This window comes from Podarcis vaucheri (genome assembly GCF_965113315.1).
Source record: "Podarcis vaucheri genome assembly, chromosome: 6".
Taxonomy (NCBI): Eukaryota; Metazoa; Chordata; class Lepidosauria; order Squamata; family Lacertidae; genus Podarcis; species Podarcis vaucheri.
The window spans coordinates 25,731,983-25,757,828 of record NC_138764.1 but is presented as its reverse complement, the minus strand read 5'-3'; the positions used below and the strand labels follow the sequence as shown (position 1 = coordinate 25,757,828).

The 25,846-nt window shown below is 40.2% G+C and overlaps 2 long non-coding RNA genes across 3 annotated transcripts in view; one reads left to right on the top strand and one right to left on the bottom strand.

Annotated features, from left to right (window-relative positions):
- LOC309533922 overlaps positions 1-11,366 on the bottom strand; it is a 38,796-nt gene extending 27,430 nt beyond the window's left edge. Inside the window, exons 1-2 of the long non-coding RNA XR_014220533.1 lie at positions 10,714-11,366; positions 7,847-7,931 (exon numbers count right to left, since the gene is read on the bottom strand). This is a non-coding gene — a long non-coding RNA (uncharacterized lncRNA). The remainder of the gene's footprint in view (positions 1-7,846; positions 7,932-10,713) is intronic.
- The window catches only part of LOC309533936, a 36,450-nt gene continuing 18,815 nt past the window's right edge, over positions 8,212-25,846 (top strand). Inside the window, exons 1-3 of one of the 2 annotated variants that reach the window (XR_014220550.1) lie at positions 9,367-9,469; positions 21,681-21,873; positions 22,342-22,383. This is a non-coding gene — a long non-coding RNA (uncharacterized lncRNA). Of the gene's footprint in view, positions 8,290-9,366; positions 9,470-21,680; positions 21,874-22,341; positions 22,384-25,846 lie in introns of those variants that run through there. The other variant, XR_014220549.1, reaches the window with a different exon arrangement.

The window sequence follows — 25,846 nt, the reverse complement described above, 5'->3', positions numbered from 1 at the left end:
TAGAACCTCAGTCCCTATTAATGAGAGAGATATGTGAAGACATAAAAATGCGGCATGGTTTTTTAAATATTCAGTTATAATGTGTATTCATCATTACTTAATCTTGTGTTTGTCGATTAAAATTCATGCTAAATGCATAAAAGGACTGCAACTTTTGGTTTTAAAAATTCTGCTCAGGAAATGAAGGACCAAAGCAGATCCTGAGGGTCATCTGTCGAGCAACTGCACACCTGCAAGGTCAGGAGTGGAGGCTGAAGGAATCTGGAAAGTAAAGGTGGAACCTGATGCAATCAGACATGGACCAAGAACACTACAGAGGAAAGACCAGCAGATTCTGAAATTTAATGGCTTTGACAGCCCAACATTTAATGATTGCAGCACTAAGATTCTGGTTCCATATTGGAAAGCCTAATGAGTACATACCTCATTTGAAACACACATATAAACACACACACACACATATAAACACACACACACACACACACACACACACACACACACACACACAATGACAATAAACATTTGATATGTAGCTTTGGAAGGTTAAGTATAATGTGCCAAAATGTTTGCTGTTAATGTGCTTTAATTATTCTAAAGAGTTTCACATTGATGTTGATTTCAATAATTCATTTCTGCCTGCGGGTTATTATAAAATAAATACCTGCCTGGGGAGATAGCCTTTTCAAATATGATTAATGAGAACTTAGCTTCCCAACATGGTATGAGAATACTGTCACTTACTTCTTTCCTCATCTGTGTAGCGTGGCAACAGCAAGACTGCACTGGCAAACAACAATAAACCTTTTGAAACCTGTTGTTGCAGGAGTTGGTGGTACTGGAACTTTGTTTCAGGCTGTGTTCACACACCCATTTTATGCCTTTCCAGTGCTGGGTATTTAATCCATGTTCACATGTTACTGTCCCAAATGCATATGTATTTTGTTTTTTATTATAAGATACAACTGTCTGGTGTGTGATTGTAGTTCTTAAGCTTTTGCATAAGATAAAGACACCCCCCACCCCATCAATGCCCCTGTTGTATGCACAAACAGAAGAGAATTGAAACCATGCCGACGTGAACAGCTGGGGAGAAAGAGCTGAGAAATTCAAAAATGTGTAGTATGCTGTAAGAATGGAAGACAAAAGATGAATTGGTCAAATCAGCAATGATACAATGGGCAAAAGATGTGAGGCTCAATATTGAGATGGCAGCATGGGAAAAGTTGTGGAAAATAGATATGAAATTTACTGCTTGGCGCTGTGGATTAAACCACAGAGCCTAGGACTTGCTGATCAGAAGGTCGGTGGTTCGAATCCCTGGGACGGGGTGAGCTCCCATTGCTCGGCCCCTGCTCCTGCCAACCTAGCAGTTCGAAAACACGTCAAAGTGGAAGTAGATAAATAGGTACCACTCCAGTGGGAAGGTAAACGGCATTCCCGTGCACTGCTCTGGTTCGCCAGAAGTGGCTTAGTCATGCTGGCCACATGACCCGGAAGCTGTATGCCGGCTCCCTTGGCCAATAAAGCGAGATGAGTGCTGCAACCCCAGAGTCGGCCACGACTGGACCTAATGGTCAGGGGTCCCTTCACCTTTATGCAATGAAGAAAAATTATATGAAAATGATACATAGATGATATTTCACACAAAACAAATTAGCCAAAATGTATAAAACAGGGTCAAACAAAGGTTGGAAATGTAAACAGACAGAAGGGTCCTTTTTCATATGTGAACTTGTAGAAAGGTGTCAGGCTTCTGGGAAATGATACATAATGAATTAAAAAAGATGTGTAAAATAGCCATTCCCAAGAGGCCTGAAGCATTTCTTCCAGGGATTATAGGGGTAGAGGTTCCAAAAGAAATGGTTAATTTGTTTGTGTATGCTACTACTGCAGCCACAATCCTGTCTGCGCAGAGTGAAAAGAAGTCCCAATGAAAGAAGACTGGATTTTAAAGTAAATGGACTATGCAGAGATGGCAAAGTTGACAGCAGAAAAAGAAATGAGAACTTTGCTGGAGAGTGATGGTTCTTTTTGGACTATTTAAGGAAAAAATTAGTCAGATGAAATTGCGAGCACGATTTGAATAATAGGCAAGGGAAGGAGAATAAATAAATGATTGTAATATAAGTTATAACACAATAGAAAATATATGGCAGTTATGGCAGAGGATAAAGGAATATCATGGAAGGATGGGAAGTCTACATGTAAGAAATCGTAATATTTAAAATAAATTGAATAACGTTAAATTTCATGTAAAAAACTAATAAACACACACACACACACACACACACACGCACACGAAATGCACCAAAAACACACACACAACTTCACTGTGCTCCAAGGCAGTAATGAGAACACACCCTCAGTATGCAGTCCTTTAAACCAGCGATGGTCAATTTTTTTCAGCCAGCTGCGGGGCTAGCTTTCTCCAAGCTTAGCTACTTGAGAATCAAACTCCTCCAGAGGCCGCTGTGATAACATAAAATGCCAGCCAGGCCCAAACTCTGTTCTGGCTGGTGTCATTTCTGAGTGAAGTTACTTAAGGATTGGCACTGGCCAGGCCAGCACCTTCTAACTGGGCACTGCCAAGGGGGGAAACAATAAAGGGTGGATTGTGACAAATCAGAAGAGTTGGTTGCAGTTTGTGGGTTGACCATGCCTGCCTAAAACTATTTGAGATCTGCAGTTAAGGAGGGTTTTGCTTGCCCTCCTCCCTAACTTTGGTATTTGCTGAACTTCCACTTGTGCTATACTTTAATTAGCCATTTTGTAAACTGAAATGTAAGCACCATATGAGAGGACTGAATGTGACAGAGGAGTGATTTGTATTGTAGGAGACTGGGAGCTTTCCAATGAACCGTGTAAAAACAGTTCATTAAAATGTTTATGTGCTTGGCTACTTAATGCCAAGAAAGCTTTATTGCTGTCTTATAAAACCCTGGCAACTTTTGGGCAGAAGTCACGTGTGTACATAGGAAATAAATTAGAAATTTATGTAATCCCAATTATGAGTCTCTACAAAAAGGAACGAGAACATCTTCAGAAGTGGGGAAGAGCTGCAGAGCATCCCCTTTTCATGGAGATCCCAGGTTCAATATATAGTAGGGCTTGGAGAATCCCCAGCCTGAAACCATAGAGAGCTTCTACCAGTTATTGTAGACAATACATAGACCAATGGGCTGATTCAGTATGAGACAACTTCCTAGTTTGGGATTACAATTATTGTAGCAATTGCCACTTTTGATAATTTATATATTGTTTTTTGTCTCAAATGTTCCCAAAGCGGTAAACAGAATATTTAATCAAAAAGCACAGTACAGTACAATAAAATACCAAAAACCAACCCGCAAATTAAACAAACTTTGACTTCAAAATATTTGTTGTTCTTGTTGTTTAGCCGTTTAGTCGTGTCTGACTCTTCGTGACCCCATGGACCAGAGCACGCCAGGCACTTCTGTCTTCCACTGTCTCCCGCAGTTTGGTCAGACTCATGTTTGTAGCTTCGAGATCACTGTCCAACCATCTCGTCCTCTATCGTCCCCTTCTCCTTGTGCCCTCCATTTTTCCCAACATCAGGGTCTTTTCCAGGGAGTCTTCTCTTCTCATGAGGTGGCCAAAGTATTGGAGCCTCAGCTTCACGATCTGTCCTTCCAGTGAGCACTCAGGGCTAATTTCCTTAAGAATGGATGTGTTTGATCTTCTTGCAGTCAAAGACTGCAGTCTCAAGAGTCTCCTCCAGCACCATAATTCAAAAGCATCAATTCTTTGGTGATCAGCCTTCTTTATGGTCCAGCTCTCACTTCCATACATCACTACAGGGAAAACCATGGCTTTAACGATACGGACCTTTGTTGGCAAGGTGATGTCTCTGCTTTTTAAGATGCTGTCTAGGTTTGCCATCGCCTTTCTCCCAAGGAGCAGGCGTCTTTTAATTTTGTGACTGCTGTCACCATCTGCAGTGATCATGGAGCCCAAGAAAATAAAATCTCTCACTGCCTCCATTTCTTCCCCTTCTGTTTGCCAGGAGGTGATATACGACTTCAAAATCACAATGTTGAAGAGCCTTCCCATGATGGAAGATTAATGGGTGCTCTCACAAACCCTATATACTTAGGGGCTAGAAACCTGAGCAAACTATGATAAATACTTCCCCCAGTTAGAAGAATTAAGGGTTATTGTTGCTATATCAAACCAAAAAGCAACTGAATATGGAATTTTCAGACTGTTGTACTAGGAAACCAGAACTGGTTTCAGATTTTTTTGGACCTTACCTAGGCAAATTATCTCCCCTGTTCTAGAGTAGCTGTGCCAAAGTCTAATTTACACAATAACTCTATGCATGTATTTGCTTCCCACAAACCTTGCACAGTTACCATTGCATGGTGCACTTCCTGGACCCACCCTATTCCTGGCATCATCATTGATGCTGTCACATTCCCCCCCCCCCCCCACGTTAGGAGCTGAACCTCCGAAGCAGGAATGATTCTGATTTGGAGCACCAGAAGATCAGGGCTCTAAAGCTCACAGGGTTCTAAAGCAGCTGCCTGCCATATACAGCAAACAAGTGACAGTGAATTCCTGTTCTTTTCCTAATACCCCAATACACATCTTTTTTTAAATATAAAAACATACTTAACAGAGCAGCAGACAGCAGCAGATTTTCCTCCAGTACTCCACACACACAAGGCCCGCAGGAAGCAAAGCAAAGAGGAGGCAAACAAGCCCTTGTACTTCTTGTTCCCTTCCTTTTTCGATAAGCCCTTCCATGGGCAGCAGAGCAAAGAGAAGGCAAACGGGCACAACACTTCTTGGGTCCCCCCATCCTTTTAAAAAGATCTTCCATGGGCAGCCAGAGCAGAGCAGGTGAAATGTCTTTGGCATTTCCCTCAACCCACAACATCCTCCCAAAACCCAAAGTAGAGGCAAGAATCCTGCCTCTCCTCTCCACTCTTATCTCCGAAAGGAGAGGGGGAGTTCACATCATAGGCAAGTGGAGTTGGAAGTGGATGGGCCTTTCCGTTTCCAATAGCAGTTCTGCACTTTAAAGTCAGAATAAGTGTTATACTTGTCACTCAGCTTGTGTTGGTCAGGTACTCCTCCAGCTTAGAAGGTAGTCTGCACATTATGCTTTATAACTTTCTTTCTAGAAGGGCTAGAGACCTAGTTTAAAAAGTTAAGTAAAGAACAGGAAGTCCAGAGTCTGGCACCCCTGTTCTGGCATGCCAATGAAGCTTTTCATGGCTCCCATGCTCTAAACGGACCAGCCTCCACCAACTTTAATTGGAGAGTAGGATAAACAAAGAGTGGAAACCATGCAAAAAACTAAAATGCTAGATTTCAACAATGGCAATTCGTCATTTGTAGTCATGTTTCAAAAGTATCCTCTCAGTTAACAAAGTATACTAATAACACAGGGGGCCCTCAAGAACAGGGGAGCCCTAAATCTGTACATAACTATCTGTATAAATCCACCACTGAGGCTGAATGTAAGTGTTGAAACGCTTTGTGTCTATCTTCTCCAGTTTTCAGCCAGATTGGCTGTTATGGAGGCACAGCTGCTTCACAACTGTACATTACACTGTGTCTTCGTCCAAAAGAAAATAAGTCCAGGAGTCAGAACAGAGTACAGCACAGAAGGCAATTGTTGCCCAAGTGAAGTTCATCCTGAACAAAAGCGCTTTATAGCTCCTCCTGTTAAAGAAATGCAGTGGACAAGTTGGCTGGCTGGAAACAGATCCACTGCCCAGGTAGATGTTGAAAACTACAGCCCTGGTGGCTCACACCATGCAGGGCAACTAAGGGTTTTAGGACTTGTAGTTCACAGTACTGTACCATGCCATAGTTTGACTCATGAATCCAGACATTTTCCAAGACAGGACATTTAGGCATTAACTGCTTATTATTCAAGAGTTAGGATGATATGGTTTCACAAACCTACCAGTCAACTAGGCACTCAAATATAAAATAATAAAAGAGTAAACTTTACATATTCAAGAAACGTGTATGGTGGCTAATAGCACCATAGAGCGGTCACCACTTTACAACATACAGAGGGTGTTCCAATAAGGAACTTGAGAGGTTTCCTAAGGCACATTTTGATGCTGAAGAGTTTACTTCCTGTAATCTCCTGCCACCCCACCAAGAGAGTGGTGGCGGCTAACTTCTAGCCACAGTTTCAAAAGAACATGAAATAAAGGGAGCTTTAAAAGTGCCTGTTGCCAGACCAAGCATCAAGTTTCTAAATGACCACTCTCTTCTCATCCTCCTTGAATGAACATGGGCCATCAATTTCCTCAGAGGGTGAAGGGAATGTAAAGCAGTGGTTTAGCATCCTATACATTATCTTGCTTTTATGGTTACAAATAGAGCACTTATGTGCATTGACCCATGTCTCATACCAGTTATCGGTAGCCAGATTCAGGTCATTGTTCCAACAGTGTATTAAGGCCTTAAAATGAAATCTGGTCTCAAATTTATCTAATGCAATTACATTATTTGGACAATTTTGTCGTTATTGGTTGTTGTAGTGGAATACACTGTGGCAGGGGATTGAAATATTGGGACAGAATGCCATGTGCATTAAATTCAAATCCACCTTGCATTACGATCCAATAATTGTCTCTGTTTGTTGTTATTTAATTAATATTCATCGTTTTTGCTTGAAACTTTAAGACTTTTTAAAGAGGGGAGGAGTGGGGGGAGAAATCAGTTTTTACCCTCTCTGGGTTTCCCCAAAGCCCTCTCAGCTATAATTGCAAACTTAAAACGGCCCATGGTCCTGCAGCATATCAACTTGATGTCTATAATTGACCAGCAAACATTTTTTACAGCCTGCTAAATGGTGAGACTAAAATATAATATATATAATGTTGATTAAAGTACTTTTGTACAAAGGGGGTCAGAGACATTAGGAAGTTAAAAGAGAGTGCAAGCTCTGGTGTTGCACTTTTAACCTGTATGCTTTGCTGAATTTCCATAATTGATCCCACATGCTGGCTTTTTAAGCATTTCTTGTCAAATTTCAAACTGCAAAAATCAAATTTATTTAGAAAGGAGCACACTTTTAGGCTGGGACACTAGACAGAATGCCCAGCAATGCAGATTGCTGGTATTATAATAGCAATGATTGCGAAGAGTTGCAATTTAAAGGGCCACAGTAGCTTATAATTGCCTGACCCGATATCAGATCTTTAGGTGTAAAAAGAAAAAAAGGTGGAGGGAAAGGAAAAAAACACCCAGGTTAACGGTAAATCTGAAATGGATTAGAATGGACCCCCAAATGATAATTGCTACATAATTTTGTTTAGGTTGTAATTTGTGGTGTTATTTTTATGGCTGACATGAGATATAATATGTTTTCAGGGTTTTGCAATTGCCAGCCGACAAATGGAATCTGTCACAAAGTATTTGCAGCTTCCCCCTTGTGAAGGTTATAATGCTCGTGAAGCACAAGTGCATACTGCAAATTATTTAGTGTAGAGATCCATGAAATATTTCCCTAACAAGGTAATAATAACTAGGGTCATACATAGTATAATAAGCCCCGTTCATGCTTATTGTCATTATCCGACAGCAGCAGATACATTCCACAATATTTCTTACTTGTACCTCTTGCATTCTGCAACATAAGCGTTGCTGAGATGTGCTGGAACTGATGCAATCCTTGGGAATAATCCAGAATTAATATTTTGACACTGGCATCAGTGAGATAGAGATTGCCTGAAGTGATTAAGAGGTGCTGGGGCCCATACCTCTTGAGAAGAAAACCCAGCCCACAAATACTGGATGAGTGCTCTGCATATGCTCAGAAGGATACTGTCACCCACAACATCAGAGGCTCGCTTACCTTTTGTTCATCTTCTAACGTGATATATGCCATCATCTGCCAGCGATGCCTTTCTGCATTCTACATATGACAGACAGGCCAATCTCTGCACAAAATAATAAAAAGACAAAATTGAAAAAACCAATGGAAGAACACGTCAGCCACTCAGACCTTAAGGTGGCCATGCTGGAAGAGAAGAACTTCAGAGGGAAAATGCAATACAAAAAAAGCTCAATTACAAAGATCAGGTGGTTCAGGGCAATCACCTGTGGATTGAATTGACACCTTGGATTGTTTTATAATCACATTACATGTTGTTAATTGGCTTACCAAGTCAGTTTGCCAGTATAGCTGCTTTTTAAATTTCCCACAATGCCCCAAGCAAGGCTATATCATGGCCACAGTGAGAATTTAAAATGGCAACAAGTCTCAGTCTTCTGGCACACTGCTGCAGTTGGCATCAGGTAAGCCTGCTGGGAGCACACCAGGGTACAGCAAAGAAGAGAAGAAGAAGAGTTTGGATTTGATATCCCGCCTTTCACTCCCCTTCAGGAGTCTCAAAGCGGCTAACATTCTCCTTTCCCTTCCTCCCCCACAACAAACACTCTGTGAGGTGAGTGGGGCTGAGAGACTTCACAGAAGTGTGACTGGCCCAAGGTCACCCAGCAGCTGCATGTGGAGGAGCGGGGAATCGAACCCGGTTTCCCAGATTACGTGACTACCGCTCTACAACAAAGCCCTCTACAACAAACAGAGTTGCAGACCCTTCAAGTGTCGCTACTTTCCAAGGACATCCTTGATTTAGAGAAGCTGTCTCAGTTTCCTATTCTGTGTGGAATGTCCCACTTTTCCTTAGGATGTCTTTATTTTCATTGGAGAAATGTTGGAGGGTATGGAGTTATCCGACCCCTGAGCTGCCTGAAGGCAATCCTGTACTGTATAGGGAAGATTTTTTAAAAAAACGTTTAATGTTTAATTATATTTTTTATATTTGTTAGAAGCTGCCCAGAGTGCCTGGGGCAACCCAGTAAGGTGTGTGTGGTATAAATAGTAAAATTATTATTATGGATTGGGGTGTCCCTATTTTCATGAGAGAAATGTTGGAGGATAGGGAGCTGGGTCTGCTGCAGTGAGAGGAAAAACTGCCACTAGCAGGATTCACTGTTACTAAACCTAGAAACTGCTTCCTTTAGCTATCCTACCATTTGTCAAACAGGGGACAAATGAGGCAGAATAGAGGGGAGATCAGGATTGTGCCTTTTTTTTTTTTTGCCAAACAGTGGTCTGTATTTTGTGTGCATCCCAGTGTGCGTAGGCCTCTGTGCAGAAGTATTTAACAATGGGCCTATATCAGGGATATAGCCTGACTCCCATTCAGCCTAACTGCTTGCCAAGAACTAATGCAATTTAATCATTTTGAGCATATTGGCCTATCTATGTTTATGAGACAGCAAGAAAAGAGAGAGAGATTTGCTTTATATTCTGGTTGATAAAAATACGTGAGCGTCTGTGGGAATTAAAGGAGGAGTGGAAATCTTTACCTTCCCAAGTGAAAGATGTGGAAGGGAGTAAGAGAAGAGATCAAGGTGAAAACTGGGAGGAAGGATGCCTCAAATTGAGAGGTGTGATTGCCAGGCCATGTATGTAAGTAAACTGTGGAGAATCCCACGTTGCCTTTGTAGAATGGAGATCTATTTGGCCTCATATATTTCTATAGAGAGCATAAAATAAATATTTTTTATTTCTATCTTAGACTTCAGGCTCCTGACACTTTTCAGCTGTTGGCTTAGGTCAATTTATTTGTTGGGTCAATTTATTTGCATTTATTCAGAGCTGATTTTCTTTATTATACATTTACTTATGTGAAATTGGTCCTATTTTTCTTATATTTGTTGCTGTTCATTTTATATATTGTGAGCTGCCTTTGGCAAACCATCTTGTGGAAAAGTGGGATACAAATAAATGGGTAATGACAAGATTTTGATGGTGCTATTATTCAGCGATCCACTGCCCCAATTAGCCACCTCACAACAAAATTTCTGTTTATGAGCCTATATATTATCCTGAGCTCCTCCCCCACTAAACACAGGGTGGTATCTGATTTAGTTATAGAGTAAACCCATTGAAATTAATATATTTGTTAGTGATCATTACTAGCATTGGGTCTTCTGAATGACTGAGGCTCCATCTGCACTACACACCGAAAGCAGCATCATATCACTGTGAACTGTCATTTCTGGGAACTGTAGTTTGTTAAGTGTGCTGAGAATTACCAAAAGACCCCTATTCCCCTCACAGAGCGACAATTACCAGAGTTTTCCTCAGGAAAGAGGCTGTTAAACCACTCTGAGAATTAAAGCTTCATGAGGGAAATAGGGGTCTTCTAACAACTCTCTTAGCACCCTTTACAAACTACAGTTCCCAGGATTCTTTTGACTGAAGCCATGACTGGTTTAAAGTGTTGGGACACTGCTGTAAATGAATAGCGCAGATGGGCCCAGAGTTGGATATTAGCTTCTTGTTCTGAGTATAGGGTTTATGCCTCCTGACCAGCCCTGCAGGGCCGGGCCAATACGTTCTGCCGCCTGAGGCAAAGGACAAGATGGTGCCCCTCACCCTACTTCCACCTACAGAAGCGGACTGGACCGGTAGTTAAATCTGACGTCAGCACTAGCAACAGAACACTGTTCAACCATATTTGAGGGCAAAAGGTTAGCTGGGGATTCAAGACATGACTCTGTTCTCTCAACACTTTAGTGCTGCTTCTTGAGGCCTGACTCTACCCAATAGTAGGGCCGGGTCTACCAGCTTCCCTTGCCGACTTCCCTCACCGACCCTCCTTACTTCACTTCCGTGTCTCTTCTGCCTCTTATTCTCCAGCCACCTACCTTAAATATTCCTCTTTCACAGTCAGTTCTGTTCTCAGCATATTTATTTCCTTCAGCCTCATTGTCTCTGCCCGCTTTCAGGACATTTCTCCCCCAGTTTTTCCCATTTTCCCAGACTGCCTCTGCATGAAGTTTTGATCCCACCCAAACTGACAACATTCTTTTCTCACAAAAGCCGAACTGCAAACTCTTAAAGTCTTGGAGCAAGTCAATTGAATCAGCTCAGCTAATCAGAGCCTGAGCCTGTAGGAGAACAATACAATATAGATACCAAAAGTGGTAGCTGCTGTGCAGCAGCAGTGATGTTTATCTCTCTCTTACTGGAAGGAAATGACTAAAGGTGACCCCTTTGTTTATGCATCTGTAGGCATGGGAAGGAACCATGCACAAAGTTTGGCATGGTAAAGATATCTTCAAATCCACCCTAACACCACATTCACAAAGGGATGATGGGCAACAAGAAACACTAGACTAGAAATGTGAAACTTTGACAATGATATTGCACAAACTTTGCATAAATGATTAAAGAACCCTCAGGAAGGCTGATTGTATATATTGTTTTTTCTGTTCATTTTACTTAAAAACTGTCTTTTTATAAAAACAATTATTTTTCCTTATATGGAGTTTATTGTGAGCTGCCTTGAACCTGTTGTGGTCAGAAAGAAATAATGAATAATCATAAAACCTATGAATAAAATTAAATTTATAATAATACATATAGAGAGAGAAGCAGGTTTGTTTTAATTTCGGCAGATATGTCTGTAAATAGTAAATAAAATATAAAATAGATATAATCTAGTGGCAGTTATTTCTTATTTTTTATAACAGCAACAATAAATAATTAAATTTATTAAGCACCTAAAACCAAGTGGGTGGTGTAAAAAAGACTTGAATTATTTTGAATTTTAAATAAATTGATTTTTAAGGCCTGAGTAGCTTTTCACGATTTATCTTATATTGTTTTGCCAGTTATGCTTATTGAAAATTAGTTATGATTCCAACTGAATAATTTCCACATCTAAAGGACATTAATTCAGTCTTGATGCACTTTGGCAGAAGTTTCATTTAAAGGACAAGAGCGCCGAAGTCAGAAACATGTTTGTGTCTTTTTTTTTCATGAATAGCCCATGTCTATTCTCTATGAAATTGATGTCAAAAAAGTATTATATATTTTCTGTGGGAAATAGAAGGCTGCCCTCTACTATCCTTGTCAGGTCGTCGTATCCTTTTAATCATACTTTTCATTTCAGTACATTGAAATTTCCGTTACCAAGGACAACATCATAAATAAAAGTGTTTGTGAAATTTTTACCTGCAGCTTCCTAACTTTGTGCATTAAGCATGAGACTAGCAGAGAGGTGGTCAAATGTGAAAATTTATAATCATTTATTACGTACGGCTGAAGCGAGAAGGGAATAAAAGCGTGAAGGCATACATCTATAAACTGGAGCAGAAAAGCTTAAATGAAAAGTAAAGTGAATTTCTGTGTCTTGTCATAAAGTAATGAGAAGCTAGAGCTTTTATTCATAGCAACCCAAGATGCATTTACTCTCAATCTAGCTTTAGCAGTAAATGCTCCCCTGATGTATTGCTTCGGACTTACAAAGAAATATTTGTGCTCTACATAATCGTATAGTTAGGAGAATTACTGCACGGTTGAGAAGATTCTATAAAGGTTTATAGCTGGTGATGTTACTGTAATTTAATCGCGATGTAGCTAATGTAGTACTTTAATATCATAGGTTACTTTTTTTTATTTACCATTTATTAGTAAGTGACAGAGTCAATCATCACTACATCATAAACAAATCACAGAGAATTCTGCCGGAACCCTACAATCCCAGAATAGATGTACTGTAGCATTTTTATAGAAGCCGTTCCATAATGAGTTAACCATCAAATTATTATTTAACTGAGTAACCATGTAAGTAAGGGTTCTTGTTCTCAGTCCATTGGCCAAAGAAAACCCTGATGCGTGTTTTACTCCATGAATACAATTAGTGCTCTGTGTGGTACGAACATACCAAAACATGTTGTCCATCCATTATCAGTAATGTGGAGAGGTGCCATCTCAGGAATATTAAGCGTGCTCTGGTAAAGAGGACTTCATAGATCCCTTTCTTTTAGCATTTTGATGTGTTTTGTCAACACAGCCAATATGCTGCCTCGGTGCTAGCTGATACTCTTTTTTCTCTTTTTTTAAAAGCAAGGAGTAGAAAATGTACTTGAAATGTCATGGGCACTGCATTCTCTATTAGGGTGTCTTATGATGCCCCTAATACTGCCATTGACTTATCCAACAGAGGGACTATGCATCTGATAATATAAACTGGTACCTATTGAAATATGGGCCCAGATCCATTGTGGAATATCACTTTTTAAAAAAAGTACCTTTGCCATGGACACGGTTTAGGGCAGGAGTGTCAGCCCCAACCAATTTTTTCCTCCCCCCCATTTGTCAGTAATGGACACATGGTGGGTATGCAGATCATCCCTTGCCAATCATCAGATTGATAATTTGAGGAGTTGGTGGGGGCGATAATCCCCCTTTGGATAATCTGCATGGATAAGATGTGAAGGGGGCTTTGTGTCCTGTGTGTGTGCATGGATGAGACTGTGCACATGAGCGTGTGGGTTGGCCGCACCCCACTTTTGGCCCCAGCATGTGGGTACTGTAGGCTTAACCAAGGCAGAATGCAATTGCCCCTGTTTGGAGGAATGATCAGTGGTGAAGGGAAAGAATTAAGATTGAACTGTGAGGAGTCTCCTAACAATCATCAACACCCTTAACAAACTACAGTTCCCATAGCTTGTTGGGGGAAATCATGACTGTGAAAGTGGTATAAAGATAAAGGGACCCCTGACCGTTAGGTCCAGTCGCGGATGACTCTGGGGTTGCGGCACTCATCTCGCTTTATTGGCCGCGGGAGCCTGCATACAGCTTCCGGGTCATGTGGCCAGCATGACTAAGCCGCTTCTGGCGAACCAGAGCAGCGCACGGAAACACCGTTTACCTTCCCGCTGAAGCGGTACCTATTTATCTACTTGCACTTTGATGTGCTTTCGAACTGCTAGGTTGGCAGGAGATGAAAGTGGTATAATAGTGCTTTAAATGTATGGTGTGGATGTAACCTAGGAATAAAGTCACATGTGATATGGGGTTATTTCATTTTAAAACACACATCCTGGCGGTCTTGATAGGTCTAGCGATGCTTGTAAGGGACTGTTCAACCTTATCCCTCTACACAATTTCCCTAAGCTAAATTGCCCTCCTGAAGTTGTCATTTGTACCTCAAAGGAGCCTACATTCCAATTAATAAATTATGCATATTTGCAAATGTAATTAAAGTGGTCCAGTTACACATTTTGGTTCCGATAGGTGGTTGAGTCTTCACACAGAAAAAAAATGGGAGAGTATTCATGCACAGATGTTTCACAACAATTATTGTGATAATTTGAATATTTAATAATGGAATAGGGAGTGGAGATGGTAGGGCATGAGCAGGGGTGCTAATAAGGCTCTGAAACAAAGACTAGCAGCTACTTTTACACTTCATGTAGTAATCATTGGTACATACTGTGTTTGCTATGCTAAAGAGACAAAGTGTGAAGGGAAGTTGCACATCTCCAAACCATTTAACACGGATCCCAGCCAAGTTCTACTCAGACTCATTGAAATCAATGGACCTAAGCTAGTCACCCATTAATTTCAATGCATCTACTCTAAGTAGGACTACCATTGGATACAAGCCTATGTGTTTACTGCAAATAAATTTTTTCTGGGCTTTTCACATCTCTAGACTCTAGCACTTCACTTCTTTATATACAGGGCATGCTTGTATTTCTGAGTTGAGAGAAAGAAGGTTATTCTAAATATTTTGAAGGAGCAGTTCAGCTCTTTTAAGTAAAGGCAATATATTAAATGCCCATCAAAAGGAGCTGTAATGGGGAATCCTGGACTTCTCTGTTTTTCAGTCAAGCAGATATGCCTGCTGGGGAAGAAGAATTAACTGGGGCGGGGGAGATGATAAGATGTTCTTATTTGCAGTTCTTGTAAAAGTGAAATCACCCATGCCCATTTCCTGACAACACCTTTGCACTCTTAAAAAAAAATAATCAAGCACTAGTTTACTTTTTTAAAAAAAAATCCTAATATTTATGTTTAAAATGTGATTTTTATCGCAAAGTAAAAGAAAACATTCATCTTTTTATAATAAGGGGTTCCACCCTTCTGGAAAGCTCTCTTGACTTTGCTCTGCCCCTGACAAAATGGCAGGAATAATAGACAGGGAGATAGGGGAGGAATGAAAGATGTCTCCATCTCCTCCTTATTCCTTTACTCACTGAGGTGCTTGCTGTTTGCTTATATTGAGCTTTTTAATCTTGCTTTTCAATATAATGCCCAAAGTACTGTGTAATATAAGCCAACATGTAATCCAAAATCAGGAAGATGATAAAACCATCTAAAACAGCAAGGGGTGAGATCAGGCCAGCATCTGTACCTGGAAAGTGACTGTAGTAAATGGATGTGTTAGGGGTGGGATTTCCATGTCTGTGTCATGGCACCTGCCTCTGGGTCCAGCATCTACACCATGCACCCTGTGAGTGAATGTGAAGATCGCCATGCACAGTACTATTAGGGCTGCTGTCCGTGAAGTTTTGGGTTTGGGGTCTAAGAGAACAATGCATGTGGACATTGGCTATAATTCAGCACAATATACTATGGTTTTCAGTAACATCTTTGAGGAGCAAAATTAATATCTAACATGGAAAACTTGCATGATTTTTTTTTAATGTAGATGATATATTTTTTTAATGAATAAATATTTCTGTTGAGCCTGTATATTAGGATAGAAGTCCTGTTACCATTGCACCATAGATGGATATACCTTGGAGTGCGGTGCCTGGTCCGGAAATGATAAAATGTTTTATATCTTCATCAAAAACAACATTTGATATAATTCCCCATGATCTCAGTTGTATTATTTGTGTAAATAATGTGACAAGTATTTTCCTAATCTAAGCAGGGATTTAAATAAAATAAAATAAAATATTCCATTTGACAAATGTTAAGGCAAAGCATGCCCATACACTTGTTATGGAATAAATGAGCACAATTAATTCAATGTGCATTCGTATGAAGTATTCTCTTTCTTTGTCTATCTCCCCATGCTATACGTATATAACTGTAAGTATCTTTCAGTGTAGGAACTTATTCCTCTAATAAACAGTTTTATTAGGGTTGTTAATATTGGATGCATATGTTAAAGTGGTATTTATTTGTTCATATCAATAGTTTATTTGCTAAGGGTGAAATCTTGATTTTGTATGTTTCCTTCCTGTTTTATTTTTAGTAATTGAAAAATGTAAGCATTAACGTTATAGCTGTCAACAGCTAAGAGGCTTTCAAGTCTCTTAAACTGCCTCGTTTTTAACTGATTGGCCAATTAATGCACCAATTAGAATAAATATTGTTGCAGCCTCTCAGCTCAAGTGAACTTCTTGAGGATATCTAATAAACTTTAGACAAGAAAATAATTCCTCCTTTGAGATGACATTTTTAAAGATATTTCAAAGAACAGAAGCATGAAAATAGTTTAGAACCAACAGCACAAGTCACTAGTCATTTCTTAGGAGCGGATTTCCTTGACGTGAATAAGAGTTTCTATGTAACGACGTCAGTTCAAGGGTGTCTACATAGCAGTGGCTTCTGCTGGGTTGTGTCCAGTACTGCCCACATTATACCTTCCTTAAGAACATAAGAACACCTCAGTGGATCAGAACAAAGGCCCATCTAGTCCACTATCCTGTTTTCACCATGTTCAACTAGATACCTATAGGAAACCCACAAGCAGGACCTGAATACAATATTACGCTCCCCACTTGTGATTCCTAGCAACTGATATTATCTTTGACAGTGGAGGTTACCTACTGTGACCAAGAGCTGCTCCACCAGAAAGTCACGAGAATCCTCCAAAGCAGCTTCTATCTGCTGACGGATGACCACACCAACTCGGCCCCTTACACACTGACCAGATGCTTGGAAGCTGTGGCTGGATGGTTTCGTGGGAGCCGATTGAAACTAAATCCTTCGAAGACAGAGGTCCTATGGCTAGGTCGGGATAGCATGGGGATGAGGGACCAACTCCCTTCTCTTGCGGGGGCCCAATTAGTGCCATTGCCTTCCGTTAAGAGTTTGGGTGTAATCCTTGACGCCTCCCTTTCCATGGAGGCGCAAGTCACAGCAACAGCCAAGGCGACATTTTTCCACCTTCACCGCATCAAGCAGTTGGTCCCTTACCTTTCCCACCCCGACCTGGCCACAGTGATCCATGCGACGGTCATCTCCAGGCTTGACTACTGTAATTCGCTCTACGCGGGGCTGCCCTTGAAGCTGTCCCAGAAACTCCAGCGGGTACAGAATGCTGCAGCAAGGCTCCTCACGGGGTCTCTGCCATGGGAGCATATTCATCCAGTGCTTTACAAGCTGCACTGGCTCCCGGTGGAGTACAGGGTCAGATTTAAGGTGCTGCTTTTGACCTTTAAAGCCCTTCACGGCCTAGGACCCTCGTACCTACGGGACCGCCTCGCCTGGTATGCCCCACGGAGAGCCTCAAGGTCCACAAATAACAACACCCTAGTGGTCCCAGGCCCTAAGGAAGTTAGATTGGCTTCAACCAGAGCCAGGGCCTTTTCAGCACTGGCCCCAACTTGGTGGAACGCTCTGTCTCATGAGACCAGGGCCCTGCAGGATCTGATTTCTTTCCGCAGGGCCTGTAAGACAGAGTTGTTCCACCTGGCCTTTGGATTGGAGCCAATTTGATTCCCTCCCCCCCCTTTCTTTTTTCTTTTCCTTCTCCTGCAATGAGGCTACATTTTAATATTTTAATGTTCCATTATTTTAATGTTGTATTTTATTTTTGTTTTCAAGTTGTAATCATTCATCTTGTTTTTATTATTGCTTGTAAGCCGCTCTGAGCCCAGCCTTGGCTGGGGAGGGCGGGGTATAAATAAAATTATTATTATTATTATTATTATTATTATTATTATTATTATTATTCAGAAATCCAGAGGGGGCTGGAGGATGTTGACTGTGTGCAAGGGGCTCTTTTATATCCCAGCTGCTGTATTTAGGCTACATGTGGTAGTCTAGATTTTGTTTGATGCTTGAAGATCTGAACATATATCTCCAGTTGTATGTCAGCTCCATTGGTTTTCTATTTGCTTTTGAGTTCAGGTGCAGTCCTGTTCAGGTTAGGGTTTACTCAAATGTTAGTCCCACTGAATTCAATAGCATTTACTGTGCAAATATTGTATAATTAGGCTGCAATACTCAGAAGTAAATCCCATTGGGTTCATTGGGGCTTACTCCCTGAAAAAGACTAAGATACAAGATTGAGGACTAAGTTACCTTAGAGACTGCTTGGTCCCAGGTAGGCCAGGAATCAAGTTAACATCAAGGGGCCACCTTTCCCTGGGAGCCACCTCTGAATATTTGGTATATAAATACAGTGGTACCACTGGTTACGTACTTAATTCGTTCCGGAGGTCCGTTCTTAACCTGAAACTGTTCTTAACCTGAAGCACCACTTTAGCTAATGGGGCCTCCCACTGCTGCCGCGCCGCCCAGTGGCGTAGCGTGGGGGTGCAGGGGGGGCCGGCCGCACCGGGCGCAACATCTGGGGGTTAGGGTTAGGGGGCGCAAATCCACGGGCTAGGGGGCACAAATTACTTGCCTTGCCCCGGGTGCTGACAACCCACGCTACACCACTGGCGCCGCCACGCGCGATTTCTGTTCTCATCCTGAAGCAAAGTTCTTAACCCGTGGTACTATTTCTGGGTTAGCGGAGTCTGTAACCTGAAGCGTCTGTAACCCAAGGTACCACTGTATTCAGGACATTTTCTGTAGTGGTGCAATCTGATGCTCCTGCCAATGACATTGTAGTTCAACAGCCTTTCCCTGGTAAGCAGTAGAAACTCAGCTATTGGGAGGTTAGGAAGTTAGGCACCCCCTGCCTCATGAAATCCACTACCTGCCCACAGATGCCCTGGATCTCTTAGGAGGGGGAATTTGCCACTGAGAGTTGAAATGAAGGATTTATCTTGGGAGGGTGTCCCAACACTTGTTAGTGTTTGCTACCCTGGGATATATAGCATAAAGAGTGCTATACAAATATTCTAAATAAAGTAAAATGCACCAATTCTCTCCCTACTGGAGTCTTTACTTAAGTTATCTTGGCTATCACAGCTTTGGAAACCTTCATTTGCCTAAATATTATGTAAGGCAGTTCCTTCTGTTCTGTGCACACACAGGATTAATTCCTATTAAACTCAACACTTTCAGCTAAATGCACAAAGGATTGGTTTGCAAGAGGCACATAACACGAAGAATTAATAACTCATTGAACTGACCACTATGTTTTTTTCCAAGTAGGTTTTTAAATCTTCTGCATAAAATAAACCAGCTGGTTATAAAGCTATTGCTTTGCCAGAAATCTAAGGATGTGTAACCAGAGGCTGAACAGAAATAATCAAGGATGAAGTGTCAGTGTAACATTATGTAAACCTACAAGGTGACATAGTATTGAAGTGATTTTTCCTTTCACTTGTAAACAAAGAAACTGGTTTGATGTTACTGCAAAATATAGGAGGTTTAACTGTAATTACTTTGCCTAAAAGTTCCTGCTGAATGTAGATATTGACATAGTTTGAGCTATTTTACAGAGTTGACAACTGCAGCTTACAAACTATTGCAGAATTTGTAATGTTACTTTAGTGAAGATAAACTCATTTTAAGGGCTATTGTTATGCTCTGTCTAATCAGAAACGACCCCAGTTAGTTGAAAGTGTGAGCTAATGCACAAGGTGCGCCTTGTGTGGAAATACCCATTGGATCAATGAAACTGATCATTGGAGGGCTATGATCCTCTAGGTACCCAGTTGCCCTATCAATACAGCTCAATATCTACCAGCTTCTAATCTACAGCAAGCACAGTCAGTGGTCAGAGATGATGGGAGTTGCAGTCCAACATCATCTGGAGGTTGACAGGTTCCTTGTTCCTGTATTATGGGATCTCCAGGTTTTAAAAAGCGAATTCCCAAATGAAGGGCTCAATTCAGATGCTTCAGCTGGGAAACACCCCAAGTATAAATCCTGCTATCTCTCAGCAGAGCTGAGAAAGGCCTCTCTGGAACCATGTAAAGTAAACAGTCAACTCAATAGGCTAGCGGTCTGGCTCAGTATATGACAACTTCCTATATGCCTATAGCTCACAGTTTTTTGAATGGCTGCATTATTGTTAGAAATTGCATTTGATAGCATTTGTCCTTCTGGGCAGTTTTGAAAGGCACAGGAGTCTCTAGTACAGCATCTGAAGTAGCCAGTATGACTTGCCCTTAAACTAGCTTTAATTTACTTTTATGAAATTAATGGTTTAATTCAGTTCATGTTTACCTGAAAGCCAGACCCATTATGTGCAATGGAACTTATATCCAGTCCTAAATATGCATAGGATTGCAGCCTGAATTATCACTTTCATTGAACATGATCATATCATGACTGCAACCCTGCTCCTGCATTGGTTGCAGCAGAATTAAGCCTACACAGCCTTATTAAGCCACAGCAAATGATCTATTCAATATCTAAAATATTGCGTACTGTCTAACCAGAAATATACAAACTATGCTTAAAGCAAAACTTCAGTATAGAATAAATCTGTCTGTTAAAAGCTCAAAGTCATAAGGCTGAATGAAGTTTATAGTGTGTGTGTGTGTGTTTAATTAGCTATAACTTCGGTGCTGAAGAGTTTAGTCCTATATATGTTGACACGCACATCACACTGTTTCCATAAGGCAAGGCTTACTGCCTAGAAAATGTGTTTAGGAGTGCCGTCTAAGCAAAAGCAATTTTGTCACTGACAACACAATTCACTGGAAATTTCCCTTATACAAGGAACATATGGGAAGTACAGACTAATTCAGCAGTGATGCTTCATGTTGCAATTTTACATACCTTTACTTGGGAGGAAGCCCCAGGGAATTAGGTGGAACTTAGTAAACATGTAAATGACTGCACTGTAAGCCTTTCAACACCTTGATGCTAAACACATTGAGATCCATGAAATCAATGCACAGCATTATTTATATTATCTTTTGTGTAATTTGCTGGCTTTTGCAGAATCAGAGCCCGAAGGAAGCAACAAGAACAAATGGATGATGTGACAATACAATGTATATGAGAAATAATCATTGTGTTCTTTTGTCAGAATATGCTTTTGCTAATACTGTATGCAGCTATAATGATGCCTGCAGGTGCAAAATAACAGTGTTATATTTGAATAGGTACACTTTTCTGCAAATGGCTAAACTTTTGCAGTGTTTCTTGAGAGTAGATGCACTTTTGTAGAATTTTCTTTGGATTATTTCCTCTTGATTTTGAAGTAATTGCAAAATTCTGACAACTGCAAAAAAGAAAAAAGTGCAAAAATTTGAAATTGCTTCATGGAGATTTTTAATGTGTTTTACTGGCTGTCTCTTTTTTATATTTAGGAAAAGAAAACATGTGCAGTGTTGTGTTACATATGGCACAGATATACGTACCAAAGAAAATAAAAGTGTCATATAATGGAACAGAGTTGCTTAACCTGTAACAGGGGTTTGAATGCATTACACAAGTATCTTTTCATGTATTTATTTCAGAGTCTGTATATGAAAACCAGTAATGTTAAAATAATTGCCAAGACACATGGTTGAAATACATAAATTATTCCTAAAGAGAAATGATGAATAACCTGATTTCGTATTTTTAAAAACTATTATTATGCTATGCCTATGGTTAGCTAAATTAGCACTGTTTCACAGTTCTTGAAGGAACTGTGGGCATTGGGCAGTTATTTGGCAAAGACTCAAAATAAATTCAATTAATGCTCCTTTTTATTTTGAAATGCCCTGTTATCTGTTTATTCTAGGGAATGCTAGTTTTTCTTGATGGAAAGTCAACAATTTTGTAAAATATTTTGCATCTGTGAAATGTGTCAATCCAGAAAATCTGTTAAGCCTTTAATGTGTGATCAGAGAGAATTCCTGTACTGTACAGAAAAACTGGCTACATCGGTTCCTAGTTTTGGCTTTAGAGTATTTGAAATATGCATCACCAAAAATGTAAGTTTTCCAAGAACAGTTTGAATATATATATATATAATATTACTTGCTCCTATATCTATTTTGAAATGCAGCAATGAAGTGCTACAATGATGTATTTGCTAACTATTTAAAAATCCAAAGGTATGTTGTTGTTTTTAGAACAACCCCAGTCCAGCATTTCTGATATTTTTATAATGTATGCACTAATAATGAATTTGATATCACATGTAGTATTCTAATTGACATTCTAGGTCTTGGATGTCTTTTATGCCAAATAGTTTAGCAGTGCAGGTATGGTAGGCAAAGCACTCCCACGTTATCAAATAAATGCTCAAGGTACAGCTTATAATGTTGAAAAATAGAAAAATAAATTGACCTTGATGAAGTGTGTCTTCTTTTGTCTGTTCCCAGGAAAGTTTATTTCAGGTATTTCTACTGCTGAAATGATTAGAGTTAACAGCTTTTTCCCTCCATTTTATTTTACAGGGTCTCTTAATCTTCCTGATATATGGGGTGTACAACACAGAGGTAAGTCTGCTTAGAGTATCTCAAGGCTGACAGAGTGAATGAGAGAAATGACAGGTTTCTTATCTTGATAACTGAGGGACAAAGTTGGCTTTCCATATGAGTGTCCTACTGCCCTTCATGCTTGGACTAGCTTATATGCATCCCAGCTTACCATTAAACACATACACCCTGAATAAAGGGACAGACTCATTTCTCACAGACATTGACTAATATTTTACTGCTGCTTTTAAGTTTTTGAATTCCTAGTCTCTCTCTTTAACACTTGGCTACACTCGACAGTGTTAAAACTTCCCCAAATCAGGTTGCAGTTTATATGCAGTAAAAGATGGAGTTTCTCATATTGTTTAAAAGGGGGTGGGGGTGTCATTTATATTTTCATAAAGTCTAAAGTAATAGCATTGATCAGCATGCAAATCCAGCAGGATACATTACTTGTAGCTTTTTACATATGCTATCGACTTGGGGATTTTTTTCGTTACTCCTTCATTGTTTTGTGAGAATGGCAGACAGCCTTCTGCAAGTTGATTTGATCATCTCTGTTTGCAGATAAAAGAGCAGAGTTAAACCTTTCATTGCTAATCAGCCGAAGAAGTTACTTTTGAAATGCATAAGACATTGCATAGATTCAAGATTGCACATTTTCAGCTCCTAGATATCTTTAGAATCAAAAATTTAAATTATTTCTAATGTTATTTAACTAAAGCTGGTAGATTTTTTTTTTGGGGGGGGATAACTTTCAGCCAAATGTAAGTCCCACTGAATTCAACAGGACTTACTCCCAACTAATATATGCATAGAAACTTAATTGCAACCATTGCTCAGCATAACAAAAATCTGTAAGCTGTTTACGTTAAAACAGTAAAAATGTAACATTCAATAAAATTTCCTAAATAGGAGATAGAAACAAAATGCAACCGTATAATACCACAAATAAAACTAACCAGTATATAAAAATAAAAATAACCCAGAACTAAAGAGTTGGAGACCAGGAAAGTTTGGGTAAATTAATATGTACTTAAGAGGTTTTTAAAGGTCATTAGTGTATTCTTATGAATTTCATGAAGGGGGGCACTGCAGAGGGTGGATACTATTACTGAGAAGGCCTGCATCTGTGTTTTCATGGAACAACCAGCATAGTCTCCTTGGACGATCTCAAAGATTGTCTTGGTCTGTACCAGGGGATCTTGGTCCCAAGCTGTTTAGGGCTTTAAATGTCAATCACAAAACCTTGCACTGGGCTGCCAGTGCAGATCTTTCAACATCAGTATAATATGTGTCAATCTGGGTGTCCTGCTAACTATAACAGCAGCTGGACTTTGCACAGCTTTTGAACTGGGCACGAGAACACCCCACAAACTGCACATTATGGTAGTCTAATTGAGAGGTTATCAATAGTATGGACAATCACAGCAAGAATATCTCTGTTCAGGAACTGGAACAGTTGACACACCAACCAAAGTTGGTAAAATTCACCAGGACGTGTAGTGGCAGCAGTGGATCTAGAAGCATCCCCCAAACTACACACCTCCTCCTTCAGAGAGAGTGCATCTTTTCACAACCCAGTTCCACACTTGGGATCCACCCATCCATAAGGTCTTGTCAGGACTCAGTAGCAATGTATTAGCTACCATCCAGCCCATGGCTATATCCAGGCATGCAAAACCTCTCCTAATCTGGATACAGCAATACAAAGAAACAGAGCTGGGTATTCTGGTGCCACCCTGGCAGCTTCATATAGTTATTAAGTAGCATTTGGAATAAAATCATGCTCTGGTGCCCTGTAGTTAAATTGTCAGGAGGCACAGTCTTTCAATAGTACTCTCATGAACTGATGCCAGGAGTAGGAGCGAAACCACTACCCCTAATCACCAACTCAGAGGCAGTCAGGAGGACATTCAATAGGAGAATCAGTAGGGTTGCGTTCCCCCATCCATCTGAAGAAAATCTCTCAGGGTGGCCAAAACTGATTAGGTCCTAAAATGGGTGGAACCCAGACTGAAATGGGTCAAGATAATAAGTTTCAAGAGCTTCTGCAGTTGAGCCTCCAGCAACTAGATTCTTTTTTTCAGGAGTAGCCACACCAACTCCTTCAAGGCACAGGGGAACATTCCATTACACTTAAGTGCAAAAAGTTTATTATATGTACCATATTTAGCAGCCAGCAGTGTTATCAACTTGAACTAGTAACTCTGGATTAGATTTTGATATCATTGCTGGTTAATGACAGAAGCCAGTGCAGAAGAGTTTTATTTATTGAAGGTATTTATATACTATGTTCCAGGCAGACCTCACAAAAGTGGCTTACGTTAAATTATAAGAACGATAAGTATCAGTAGCAATTATGCAATAAAAAATACACATGGGGAAAAGAAACATTTTTGTGTTTCTGCCGCTTCTACCCTGTGTTAAGGGCAAAATGGTTCTGCAGAAGTTTGGGAGGTGGGGACCACCATTTGCTAGATGGTGTCATCTCACCAAACTGTTTCTATTTCTTCTCTCCTTCCCTTGGGGCAAGCCTTCCTGTTTATAAGTAATGTGATTAAATATAGATATCTGTGCCAGAGTCATAGTCGGAAATGTTGTGAGGGGGACTAACGTTCCTTGGGATGGTGTGCAGAACATGTAGAATCTGAATACAGAATATCCAGAATCTAAATACAGGTAGCCAGTAGCCTAATAGATTACAGGCTATTTAATAACACTATATTCAGTTTTATAACATCAAAAACTTCATCACTGCTGTTCTGCTACTGCAGTAGACTTCTGCTTGTGCAACAGAACGTTTCCCTCCCCTCCTCTCTTCTGCAGCCTCATATGCACCCTAAAAATCTGCTTCAGATGGCTGTCCCTCTGGAGCAGATATTGGGGTCTCACAGAGAGAGGAAGCATAAGTCTCGTTGCTTGAGTAATGCCCGTGCTTTGTACTCAACTGCCAGAATACCGAAAGGCAGGATTCTGTGTCCATGTCTCCCCATCCCATATCTCCATAAGGGCTAGAAACTTATTAAAATAACCACAAATACAGAGCATCACACCAGAAAATGTTGACCCTGTGACTATGGTGCAGAAAGAGTAATATAAATATTTATATGTCATCTGAGCATAATGAATATACATCCAATTTTTTTGAATATCAGATCTGACACAGTCTTTCATATGCCCCACATTCTTTCATACGCTTTTGTCTATAAAATTTCAAGATCTGAAAAATGCAATCACGTGAGTTTTGCTTGGCTGTGCAGATGATTAGAACATTATCTATCTATCTATCTATCTATCTATCTATCTATTTATCTTAAGAGTAACAACAAAGACTGGGTATTAAAAATTCATAATGAAAAGTACTCCCTCCCATAAATGAATTGGGAATAATTTTGACACAGCTATTTGGTGGTATGATGAGTGTTTAACACTTTAGAATTCAAGCACTTTCATAATTCTGAAGACAGATACTTCTCGGTCT